Here is a 12540-nt window from a genome sequence, read left to right as displayed (position 1 = left end):
ATTTCCAGTAGGCCTGTCTTTTGCCCTCCCCAGAGGCTTTCCTGGAGCCTGGGGAGGGTGAAAATGACCTCCCCCGGAATCCCTCCAGAAGCTGGAAATGGTCCATTTCTGAACTTCTAGTAGGCCCAGTGGGCCCGAGTTTTTTTTTTTTTTTTTTTTTGCCCTCCCCTGAGCTTCAGAGGCTTTCCTGGAGCCTGGGGAGGGCGAAAACGGCCTTCCCCAGTCCTCTGGAGAGCCCAAAAATCAGCTGGCCAGCGCATGCATGCATGCTGGAGCTGACATAGGGCAATGGCTCACGTGCCCACAGAGATGGCTTCATGGGCCACCTGTGGCACACGTGCCATAGGTTTGCCATCACAGCAATAGAGCCTTCATTATATTCTAGCATAATATCTCTAGATTGTGAGTACATGTCCGACTTAAGGTACCTAAGTAGATGTTGCAGAGGACAACTTGGACAACAGAATAAGAAAGGATGGAAGAGCCGGACGTCCGGTTCCGGCGGCTGACAGCGACAGGCAAGCTTTGCTCGCCCCGCGCTTTCCCGGTGGGCTCCCCACTCCTTGGGGGGCACAGGACGCCCTGTAGAGGCTCCTGCCGGAGGAGCGGCACTGCGGGGTATCCCCTAGATCGGCGGCGGCTGGGGGTGCCCGCCTCGCTCCAGGCACTGGGGAGCATGATGGGGAGACGCTCCGGCGTCTTCGCTGCGAGGCTGACGGAAGAATAAACAAGCAGAAGGACGCGGCTGTGGTGCGGTGAGGCGAAAACTCCCTTCCATTCCCTCTGCTAATTTGGAGAAATTGCCAGCAGTTTAAACTTTTCTTTCGGCTTGGCTGGAGAAGCGCGGCTGGAGGGAGGGGGATTTCCCCCCCCTCGGACAGGCGGCTTGAAGCAATTTTACTCTCAACCCTAGGGGAAGGAGGAGGGGGAGAGCCAACCAATGATGTCACGCTCTTACTAAAAGCGAATTTTGGACTTAACTCCACAATGCAATGATGATCTGGTAATTTTGGAAACTTTGAAAACTTTGTTATGCCTCTAAACCCGAAGCTGCCAGGGCAAGATGGCACACTTCCGTTGTCTTTATGAACTGTGAAAATTGACTCCACCTTTAAAACTTCAGGCTTCCGGTCTTTGTCTCCGTGCTACTCAGATAAATCTCTTGCTGATTGCTACTTTTTCGACTCCCTGGTGTGAAAAACTCTATCTTACTGCCAGTGTAACTAGAAAAATCATCTTCTGCCTGGACCTTTAATCTCCTGGACTCTCCTGGCTGTTCTACCTATCTGACTGACCACTCTCTGTATTGACTGAACTCTTTATTCCACAAACAATGTCTCGTAAAAAACCACCTCCTGGGAAGCCTGGCTTTGCTGCCTCTGCCCCAACATCTACAACATCCAGTCCCTGTACACAATCAACGATAACAGCTTTGATGCAACCTAAAACTACAGAGACTGAATTTCAACAAATGTTTCAACAACTTTTACAGGGACAAGAGGAAATAAAAAGACAATTAAAAGAGATGAAAGAAGAAATCAAAGAGAACCAGGCCCAAATTAATAAAAACTCACAGAGACTGGATCTTTTGGAGGGTGGGACGGCTGAGATGAGGGGGGGATGGAAGGGTGCAGAAGGGGAACAAAGAACTTGACACCCAACAGATGAAAATAGAATTTGAGAGAATGTCCTTTTACCTTAGATTTCAAAATGTGGTGGAGACAGATGATGAAGACATAAGGGACATTATGACGAGTATTTTGGCTGAATACATTCAGAAAGAGAAACAACAGATGGGGTGGGAACTAGATCTGGTGTACAGAGTGAATTCAGCCTATGCTAGAACACATAATGTACCCAGGGAGGTACACATTAAATTTCTCAGAAAAAGTACAAGAGATGAAATTCTGAGTGCACAAAGGGGGCAAGCTCTGAAATACCAAGATAGGGAAATAACCATCCTGAAACAGATCCCCAAGAAAGTGAGGGGAAAAAAGAAAAAGCTATTCACAATTAGCGAAGAAATTATACCAGAAAGGGGTGTGGTTCAGATGGTTGATGCCTGAAGGTATGCTAATATTCTGGGAGGACACAAGAGTTAGAATTAATACACCCATAGAGGCGCAGGCCTTTATGGAAAAAAATTAAGTATCCTAGAAAAACCAGATGATCCTACAACAGACATACAGGACACGGGAGGGGCCGGAGCTCTGGCGGCGGGGGGAGATGGGGCAATACCGAGAAAACTCAGATCACAAAAATGAATAAGAAAATCTGCTTGACATAAATTGATCGAAATTATTAATTGAACTCATATGCTGACTATATATTACTATTTAGTAATGAATTTTGTGTAAATGTATATTATGAGTATAGAGGGAGGGGGCACCTACCGCACATCACAACTGCCAAAATTTGTAACCATTCCATTACCTTTTTCCCTGTTATTTTTCAAAAAACCAATAAAACTTTGTTTTTTAAAAAAAGAATAAGAAAGGATGATACAATTGGCCAAACTCCTCCCTGGCCACTCCTATACACTATTCCTTGGTTTTTCAGCCAACAATGCTAAAACACCGGAACTGTTTTAGCCACAGGAATAGGAATAGCTGCTGAGAAGATGTAGGCTAAATGCTATTTGTTGGAGAAAGCAAGTGACTCTCCATGGCTGTGAAATGAGTAGAAATGAGGTCAAGAAGGAAAGCAGGAGGGAAGCGAAGAGGATGTATGTGTAAACCGTTCAGTATCACCTCACATCATGAGCTGAGCAGCGTATAAATTTGATAGATACATACATACATAAATAGATAAAGTAGGAGAAATCCTGCCTGTTGGCTTTCAGTAAGTGAGCTTCTGGGAATTAAATGATTCCAAGATTAAGCCTGTTACCAAAAATAGAAACAAGGCAAGGGAAACTAGAACGATCCCCACATTTTCTTGATAGCAGAGATTTAATCTTAGCTATACTGTCACTTCTGTTGATGTTTGAATGGTGATCCACAGAAAATTTGGTGCATTTTTCAGTATTTCAAAAGAGCAAGATAGTATTTACGATAAAGCAGATCCTTCTTCCATCAGATTCACTGTTAGAGTGAAACTTTGGATGGAGGGAATGAAAGAGGACAAAGATACAGGAAAGAAGGGAAGGACAGGGAAGGAAAGGAAAGGAAATTCTCCCTTTCTTTAGATACTTTCATGGCAAATGTGTAGATATATGGTATTTGTAAAGGATGAGGTTTTCTTGGAATCTCCCTTCCTGGGTGGAACCATTTCTAGGGACAGTCAAAAGTCATAGTTTTGGGTTTCCTTGTACATCAAGAGCCCTGCAAGTGTCTAAGATGTTTCTAGTGTCTAATAACGTTTTTCAGTGCCTCTTCCATTTCTATTTTCCTTGATATGGTCACAAAATCCATATTGTCTATCTATTTGCTCCATAATCCATCATTCATAGAGCACCACACCCAAGATTTCTGGAATCCCATAAGGACAAAAGTGTTCATTCCCATCCACAATAATGTCAGCATGACAAAACATGCAATGAATGGAGGTCAGCACCATGAAAATATATGAGAGGCATTTGTATTATATCCATAGGATGTATCTTTCATCACTTGCTTCTGTCTTTTACCCCTGGAGATACAGTATATGGGGGAGAGGCAATTGGGCAGACTGACAAAATGTTTTTCATGGTATCATCATGCAAAACCCTGGACTTACCTCGAGATGTACCTATAAAAGGATGGAGTTGTATGGTGACACCATGATGCCCATTTCATTTCCTCGTGACCCTCTATTTGATATCAGTAGATATTTATGGAAGCAAAATATTTAACACTAAGGGTGAACTGCTACTCATCCGATTGTTATTTTGGCAGAGAGGTACAGATAGATTTTTCTACTGTTGGATCAGTATGAAAGAACCAGGGTTATCTGAGGTTATATAGCAAGGGAGAAGTTTCTTAGAAACTTCTTATTTTCTTTGACTCTTCCAGTTAAAAAGGGGGACATATCACATGGATGGATGGATAGACATCTGGACATCCATTTGATTTGTAAGCATTCAATTCCAGACAGATTCACAGCAGCTCACAATAAAAAATAAAGAATCCACTCTAAAACATAAAGATCTGACTAATAAGGAATGCAACGTCAGCATAATAATGTTCAAAAGTCCACAGTAAGAAAACAGTAACTTTGTCTCATCAAAAGCACAACTTTATAAAATAAACCAGTCACATATAATAGCATGAAAGAAAAACAATTGGAAATCAACCCAGCAGAATGATTGGTGTCCCAAATGCCCACAGAACAATTCGGTTTTGGGTGCTTTCTGGGAATCCACTACATTGAGTTACATTGGGACTTTTTCAGTTGGGTCCCATTTCAACTTGCCTCCAGAAGTTGTGAGTGCTCCAATACTGCAAATTTTAAGAAGATGTTGGATAACTATTTGTCTGAAGTGGTATAGGGTTTCCTGCCTAAGCAGGGGGTTGGATTAGACGACCTCCAAGGCCCCTTCCAACTCTGTGATTCTATTCTATTCTATTCTATTCTATTCTATTCTATTCTATTCTATTCTATTCTATTCTATTCACCCTGCAGGAAGGACTTTGCAAAACTCCTATTTCCCCAGCTAATTATTAGAATGATGGTGATTTCTTTCTTGCCTTCATGCTAAATATCATGGGATTCTTTTTCCCTCTGGAAATTGATTGCAGGATGTCAACAAACTCAGGAGCAACACATTTGGCATCAGGAATGTTAGTGTATAAATTGTCTTGTGACTCTAGAAAGTTGGACTGAGTTTCATGGCCACCAGGAAGTCTGCTATTTTGGCCCAGTTTCCATTGTTGAGGAAGTCCTGTCTGAGCTTCACATTGTATTAGAAAAGTGCAATCTGCTTTCAACTTCTCCAAACTTTTCTGCTCTTCTAATTCTGAGATTGGATGCAAGGCAGGGGATTCCTTCAGCTAAACCAGAAATGAACCCATTGTTTCTGCTTCTGGTGGAGCTTTTGTTGCCCCAGGCAGCCTGTGGGATGCTGGGCACCAAGTGCTTCTTGACTTTGGAGAGGGATGCAAGAGACCCACTCAATCATTACAGTCCAGGAGACCATCTCATCGGTGGTCTCTTCTCTGCAACAAATATTCAAGAACCCGAGCTGCAGAATTTCAGTTTGAGTCCATCTAAAAAGGTTCATCAGTAAGTCTCAAGATGTTGAATGATGTTATGTTAGGTTGAGGAAAAATGGGGGCAGTGAGATTTTTGTTAGTGAGATCCACAGTCACATCTATATACAAACAGTGGGACACATTCAGCAGATGAAACAAAAGCAAGCTTTAATGCTCAGTACCCTTGTCCAACTGATATCTACATGGACAACATGCTTTCATCTTTCAAGGTGATTAGCTTGAAAGGGGAGGTCATGGTTATGGTCTCATCATGGCCATCAAAGAAAGGGACAGGAGGCTCTAATTGGTCAGTCCTGGTCAGTCTCAATTCAGAGACAAGGCTGATTTCTTTTCTGAGTCTTTCCTAGAAGATAGCTATCAGAATCTCTTTTGGAAGAGATGGGCGGCACATAAATCTAATATTATTATTAATATATGGTGTTGTTACAGTAGCCAGGAGACCACAATGCTATTGCAGAGTACTAGTTTGACATGCTTCATAAATCTAATAAATAGAATGAATACATTTTCCAGAAAGATAGAACCCACAATTCCAAACACATCAGCAGTCAGCTTTGGGTGCCTCCAGAACTTCTCCCAAATTCTCTGTTATCGTTTTCTTCAATGATCCATGGATTTCTCCAAACTCCCCACTGCTAGTTTTTGTTTCCCTGATGTGGACATGGGCATCTTCAGATGCTCCTTCTTGACTCACCTCTAATTCCACTGATACTGATAAGTGCTTTGAGCTGGTCCTCTGTTCTCTCTATCCACTCTCTCAAGCAATCAGGGATCAAGACCATTTACTCAAGAGAAAATGGAAACACTGAAGTTCCTGTTCAATTCTTAAATGTTTTCTTTAAAAATATAATACGTATATTATGATCCTTTGAGTGATTCCCAAAACCTGGTCCCTACATGGTAAGGTCCATGCATATTTCTGAGCTACATTTTCAGACATGGTTTGCCAAAATCTTTGCCTGGGATATTTTTGACTTCTCAATCTAAGGTTGAGTTATAGTGCAAGTGACAATAGTGCCCAGATTGTTTGGAGTGTGTCTATTTTGACTTTCAAATAATCTAAGTAGAGAAGAGGAATTTTGGGGCAAAAGCTTGTGCAGTCACAATAGCACATATGAAATGCATTAACAGAATAACAGAGTTGGATGGGACCTTGGAGGTCTTCTAGACTAATCCCCTGCACAAGCAGGAGACCCGATACCATTCTGGACAAATGGCTGTCCCATGTCTTCTTAAAAAAACTCCAGTGATGAAGCATCCATAACTTCAGAGGGCAAGCCATTCCACTGGTTAATTGCTTTTACTGTCAGGAAATTTCTCCTTGATTCTAGGTTGGTAATTTCACTGAATGTAACATCCTGGCAAAATCCATGTATCTTTTCAGGAAAGCAAATGTGATGTACTGGAAAATTCTGTCCTTCCTTTTTGCCATTCAGGAAATCAACAAAGATCCACTCCTCTTACCCAACCTCACCCTGGGCTATAACCTACATGACAACTTTCGAGACAGAAGAATAACTTTGGATGGTCTATTGGATTTGCTTTCAACTGGAGAGGCTAATGTTCCCAACTACAGCTGCGGAAGGAAGAGAAACATGTTGGTTCTCCTGGAAGAGACCAACTCTGATATATCCATCCTCATGGCTGCCATATTGGGCATCTACAAAATCCCACAGGTATAGAGCAAGTGAATCGCTGCCAATTTATTCCAGAGCAGTTCGAGGAGGTTTTCTCCTTAGAAATGTTAATTAAGCATGGATTAAGATGAAGAATTAATATTTATGTCATCTTTCAGTCTACCAAAGAGACAAGAACAAATATAAATGCAACCATAATCAACAGTTATAAGTGGAGAACAAATATTAATTTGTAATATTTCACGTTGCTCAAGATCTTGCACTATGCGGGGTCTGTGGAAGCAGCAACTTTTCACAGAATTTGATCTGGATTTCTTCTTAACATCCATTGTCGACAGTTACATTCTCTGCATTTCTGATCCCCTATTAAATGCACCAAGGTAGACGTGAATCTTTCAGCCACTACCTAAGCTCTGACCTAATCTTTTCAGGTTTTAATAGGTAGGCTTTGTAAAAACTCGAAATAAAGCATAAATCTCCTTTTTGCTCCCCTCCAGATCAGCTACACTTTTATTTCGCCGATCCTGAGTGATAAAACTCAGTTACCCTTTTTCTACCGGACCGTCCCCAAAGAAGATGCTCAGAACATGGGGATTGTTAAACTGCTGCTATATTTTCAATGGACATTCATTGGCGTCTTTGCTGCAGACACTGATAATGGAGAATATTTCATTAGGACCTTCATTCCTGTGCTGGCTCAGAATGGCATCTGTGTTGTATTTTCACAAATCATATTATTACAAGATGAGAACTTCAAGCACCTGATTTCTGTTTTCAACATGTGGACCCAAATCAATGCATTTGTTTATTATGCAGAGTTTACGTTCATTGAGGGAGCATTTTTCCTAGAAAAAATATTACATTCCTTGAGAAAGCCTACGGAGGGGAAAGTCTGGATCACAACAGCTTTGTGGGATCTCACCATTGAATTATCATATAATACTCTCTCTTTCAGATACACCCATAGTATTTTTTCTTTTCTTATCCAGACCAGCCAAAGGACCAAATTTGATGATTTCGGATATTTCTATTTTTTTATCAAAGCATTTATGACTAAAAAATTTCACTGTTCATATGGGAAGCCTGGCTTGTCTGTGAAAGGCTGGACAAGGTGTACAGAGAAAGAGACCTTGGAGACTCTGCCTCAGGAGAATATTGAAAAGACCTTCTCTCTAGATAGCTCCTTAACTTACAACGCCATCCAGATTGTGGCACATGCCTTAAATGAGGTCAATTCAGCCCGATCCCAGAGGACAAGGATGGAGAGAAAAGACAAGGTGGAAGTTGAAAACGTTCAACCATGGCAGGTATTTCCCTTATAGGTTCCATGTATGTGAGATGTAAAACTCTCAGGTGAAAAATCAGGAGACCATGAACAATAAAAAGAGCTTTATTAAAAGGCTTTTGCAAAAGGGTTCTCTCCCAGAAAGAGGAGAGAGCAAAGTATAGGTTTGAATACATGGTTTTAATACATTTTCAGCAAAGACGAAAAACAATCCAACACCCCTCATTCTCATAGGCTAGCTAATGTTAGATAAGTTTTTGGCTATTTTGCAGCAATTTTCTGAACAGGAAATCCCCCAGGAAATCCCCTTGCCACATTTCTTCATAACAAAACTATCAATCCTAACATGACAGCTTCTTTCCTGCCAATGTTAGCCTGACCTGACCTGACCTGGAATGGACTAATCAATTTATAACTGTGTTTTTCCCCAAAACGTTTCTTACACAACTCCTTATCTTAATGTCTCACAGATGGTTAGATTAAACAGAGTTTAAATATGGAATTGCTATGGCTCTTTTCTTTACAGGAATAATTCTACTTCTCTCAATATATGTTGCTAAGGGTGACATCTAGATGGTGATCATAATGAAACACTCTTTGAGAAATGTCAAATACATTGAGAAAAAAGTACATTTTAGGAATGATTTTCTTTCATAGAATCCCTTGTCTTCCTCTTTCTTTTTTTTCATTTGGCCTCCAGCATTGCTGAATGGCAAATTATGCCTTGGCTGTGTTGCCCCACACCAGTACAATTCTTTTACCTCATGTGCTTTAAGCTTTTCTTTCTTCAGATTCTAGAATTTGATGCTTGTGGAAAGGGATTTTTTGATTCTCTCCCAATTACAATTTATGTAACACAACATTATATTTAATATTACAATCATCAGTGTATATCCTCGTACCATCATCCATAGAGTGCCAGAATCAATATTCAATCCTTCCCTCAGAATCAGTGTTCAAGCTTTCTTCAGATAACAAGCAGATGGAAGAGTTAATTGCAAATATTGGCATTGGCTTCCCAATTTCCAAAAGCCAATTAATATTTCCAGGACTGAGTTGTACATACTGATGCTACAATAAGGAGAAATTTTCTGACAGGGAGAACAATCAACCAATGGAATAGAAGTTGCCTTCAGATGTTGTAGGAGCTTTATCACTGGAGGCTTTCAAGAAGAGATTGGACTGCCATTTTTCAGAAATGGTGTAGGGTCTCCTGCTTGGGTGGGGGATGACCTAAAAGGTCCCTTCCAAATCTGTTAATCTGTCTTTCTTGTGGAATCAAAACACAGGACTCAAAATAAATAATCAAGGTTCACTGCGGTGTTTGTTATTCAATGCACAGGATAAACTCTCCAAAGAATGTTGAGATAAAACTCTGTAGAAAAAGGGATGTATCTATAGTTATACAGGAAATCTCATGCCTAAGCAACAGACAATGTAAGTAAATATATTTGTAGGTAATGGATTTCCCTTCTCCTGCCCTTCTGCCATCTGCTTATTTTCAAAAGAACTAAGGGGAGAAATAAAACAATAAAACAAGAGGAGAGGAGCTATTTGGAAATGCCAGATGTTGAAAAGAAAACATCTCCTTTTGGCACCTGAAGGACAAATCTATGCAAATTGTCCTGAGAAGAAAATAGACTGCATCTCAATAAGCCAAATTCCTCATATCTCTGTATATCAACTTGCTTAGATGATTCCATCTGGGTAAAAACCTCTTTCCTCATGCTCTGTAGCTTCACCATTTCCTGAAGAATCCCCAGATCTACAACAACACAATAGAAGGAATGTATTTGGATAGAAATGGAGAATTGATGGCTGACTTTGACATTGTGAGCTGGATGTGGTTTCCTAATAAGTCAACCACCAGAGTGAAATTTGGGGGTCTAGTCAGAGAAGGAGCCATTGGAGTCAAATTCAGCATCAACAAGGAAGTCATCATGAGCCCTCAGTGGCTCAATCAGGTAGAGGAAGAGATGTCCCATCTCTTTAACTTTGTCCATCATCTCAATCAGTGTTTCCTTCCCTCCCAAACTATATATCAGGCTGACTGCCTTCAAGCTAAGGAGACATTTTCTGACAGTTAGAACAAATAATCAGTGGAACGACTTGCCTCCAGAAATTATGGATGCTTCAACACTAGAAGTTTTTAAGAGATTAGACAACCATTGGTCTGAAGCAGTATAGGGTTTCCTGTCTAAGCAGGGGGTTGGACTAGAAGATCTCCAAGGTCCCTTCCAACACTGTTATTCTGTTAAATTCATGCTTCAGACTTATGCTATTTCCATTTAGAACCAGCAAAAGAAAATTTGTTTTGTAAAGCATGGAAATTGAAGGGACACAGAGGGGAATGATGTTGGGGTAGAGGGAAACAGAATCAGGATTTAAAATGAGGGGGAGAAATAAAATAAATTGAGTTGCACTTGTTCATTTGGACAATGTAGAAGTTGAAGAATGGAATTGAACCTACGGATAGACATTTGGTAGAAGAAACCTGCAAAATCTATCATGCTGGAGAATTATAGAATTTCTCCTCTGTATCACACAGATGTGTTTTTCCAAAAGTTGTACTGACAGTCTTTCAGAGTCAGTCCTCCAAAAATGGAAGTATGTCTGACTATCAAAAACTAATTTAATTTCAAAAATAACTGTCTAGAAAATTGATGGACCTTCCCTGGAGTGGCCACCATAACATGGCCTGGGGGAGAAACAGAACCTTCCATTTCTACTTCATTTTGCACATACCTCTTTTGTTGATCCATGTTTATAATTCATTTCATAGCCAATCAGTTTTCCAGATGTTTCTGAATGCCAATTCTACTTACTTTCAGCCCTTGCCTTACTCCCAGTGTGTGGAGCCTTGTCAGCCTGGATATTTCAAGGTGGTCCAGGAAGGAAAACCAATTTGCTGCTACAATTGCGTCCCTTGTGCAGAAGGAAGCATTTCCACCCAAAAAGGTGGGTGAGTGGAAATCAAAACCGCCCTTGGGATAGGAGCAAATGTTCCTGCAGATCTTTTCTAAGAAGATATTTCTAATTTGGGTATTGGGGGAAGGGATAATTAATTTAACTATCAAAATCAATTTCACAAAGGAGATAACAATAATATTACCTGCAATAATCCATTGGAATGAGATGTTGAGAGGTAGAAGAAGCTATCAAGAAGCTTATGCAACTTTCTGAAGGATCAGTTGAAGTGAAAACTTGTTGTTTCACTATGACAAACAGAATGATGCTGCTTCTGCAATAGGAAGCTCTTCATTGAGATGAATGAAAGCCAACTGACTAGGACCTAGTCAGGAATCTTGTCATCTCCTCTATTCCAGCGTGGACTCAGTATAGACACATTTCTACCTAACCATCTTCCTCCAAGGTGTCCAAGGAGTAGGCAAGCATGATCTGTGTTTCCTGTGGAAAAGTGTCTCCTTATTATGGCTATTAGAGGGAAAGGTCAAACCAGACAACTTGATCTGCCCCCTTTTAATCATTAACCATTGGCATTTGGTGGGACAAAATGAAACCAAAAACAGTTGAATAATATTTGTTGTTTGTTTATTGGATTTATATGCCGCCCTTCTCCCAAAGGACTCAGGGCAGCATACAACATTAAAAAAAAAATACATATTACAAAAGTTAAAAAAGAAATTAGATAGAGTATCCAAAAACAAACCCCAATTAATATGAACAATAACATTTTAAAAATTAGATTAAAATTAACAATTACATCAATCATTTATTTTATTTTGTTCAGGCCAGGCCGGCTTGCTGGAAAAGCCAACTTTTTAGGGCGCATCTGAAGGACCGGAGGTCGGGGATTATGCGAAGCTCTGGGGGCAGCTCATTCCAGAGGGAAGTCGCTCCCACAGAGAAGGCTCTCCCCCTGGGGGTCGCTAGCCGGCACTGTTTGGCCAACGGCACCCTAAGGAGGCCAACTCTGTGGGATCGCACTGGACGGTGGGAGGCTACTGGTGGCAGTAGGTGGTCTCGCAGTTACCCTGGGCCTAAGCCAGGGAGCACTTTAAAGGTCATAATTAGTACCTTAAATCATACGTGCAAAACAACCAGCAACCAGTGCAGGCCGCCTAAAAGGGGTGTAACATGGGAGCACCTAGGTACTCCCATGATAACCCGGCGGCCACATTTTGGACCAGCTGAAGCCTCCGGGTGCTCTTCAAGCGTAGCCCCATGTAGAGAGCGTTGCAGTAGTCCCGGCGAAAAAGGATGAGGACATGAGTGACTGTGCACAGAGCATCCCGATCCAGGAAGGGGTGCAACTGACGTACCAGGCGTACCTGGTAAAAGGCCCCCCTGTGTCGCTGCAAGGTTCGCGACACACTTGAGTCCGGATTCTCCTGTCTGGGCCTTCAAGGTTCTCCCTTGGGTGGGAGAACGAACCCCGGTCCTCACCGGGAATTTGGAGGGTCCA

The sequence above is a fragment of the Natrix helvetica genome (genome assembly GCF_964273705.1).
Source record: "Natrix helvetica genome assembly, chromosome: 1".
Classification (NCBI taxonomy): Eukaryota; Metazoa; Chordata; class Lepidosauria; order Squamata; family Natricidae; genus Natrix; species Natrix helvetica.
Note: the sequence above shows the minus strand (reverse complement) of the source record.